Genomic DNA, 1,539 nt, shown 5'->3' on the forward strand with positions numbered 1-1,539 from the left:
GAACAGACAGACCACTCACTCCACTGAGACCATTGAGGAACTACAAAAGTTGTTAACTTTACAATAGTATGCTATATGGATATAAGATGTGGTTTGAGTGCCAAAGAGACAACTCTCTATCCAAGTAATAATTTGTAAATGTAAACAATCATGGTTCTTGTCAAAGTACGGTCTTCAACATGGACCCTTGGCTCACACCAAAACAGCAAGATAATAAAGGCTGTAAAATTACTAGTATAAAATCATTCAAACAGGAAAACCAGTAAATATAATCTATTTAAAAACAAGAAACACTTATGAACCACATCAACAAACGACAACCACTGAACACAGCTTCCTGACTTAGGACAGGTACAAACAAATGCAGCAGGTTTAAACATTTTAAAAGGTACCAACCTTCACCCTTACCTGAAACAATAGTGTAACATCACAACATAGAAAGACACACTATAAAATACATGGATATACTCTAACCAAAATCATTCACCACATGGTTGCGAGAAAGACACTTCATTTCAGGCATACTAAATATTTTAGCCAAACTATTTTTACTCCCATGAACAATATATGTTTCTAATATGTTAAATTTCACACATATTTAGATACTTCTCAAAGACCTTTCTAAAATTAACCTTCAATATTAATTTCATTAAAATATGACAAAAATGTAATGTACCGATTTTCAAACTTGTAAAAGGCATAACTGTTTTATAAACATTTGATATAATATAAAATTTCGAAAAAAAAGTCTCACAAGAAACATGTCAGAGGTTGAAAGCACTAACAATGCAATTTTCAATAGATTTTATATTTTCAAGGCACATGGTCCCTTTAACATGTTTAACTCAGTGGAGGCTAAAAAGATAAGGTAGGATACCAAAGGCACATTACTATAAAAAAAAAAGACAAACAAACAACTGCACACAAAACAAATAGAACAAGAATGTGTCCACAGTACACGGATGCCCCACTCGCACTATCATTTTCTATGTTTAGTGGACCGTGAAATTGGAATAAATTCTCTAATTTGGTATTAAAATTAGAATGATCTTATCAAAGGGAACATGTATACTAAGTTTCAAGTTGATTGGACTTCTACTTTATCAAAAACTACCTTGACCAAAAACTTTAACCTGAAATTTGCACTATCATCTTCTATGTTCAGTGAACCGTAAAATTGGGGTCAAAACTATAATTTGGCATTTAAATTAGAAAGATCATATCATAGGGCACATGTATACTAAGTTTCAAGTTGATTGAACTTCAACTTCATCAAAAACTACCCTGACCAAAAACTTTAACCTGAAATTTGCATTATCATTTTCTATGTTCAGTGAACCGTAAAATTGGGGTCAAAACTATAATTTGGCATTTAAATTAGAAAGATCATATCATAGGGCACATGTATACTAAGTTTCAAGTTGATTGGACTTCAACTTCATCAAAAACTACCTTGACCAAAAACTTTAACCTGAAGCGGGACAGACGGACGAACGAACGAACGAACGAACAGACGGACGGACGAACGGACGCACAGAC

The sequence above is a fragment of the Mytilus galloprovincialis genome, chromosome 2, assembly GCF_965363235.1.
Source record: "Mytilus galloprovincialis chromosome 2, xbMytGall1.hap1.1, whole genome shotgun sequence".
Classification (NCBI taxonomy): Eukaryota; Metazoa; Mollusca; class Bivalvia; order Mytilida; family Mytilidae; genus Mytilus; species Mytilus galloprovincialis.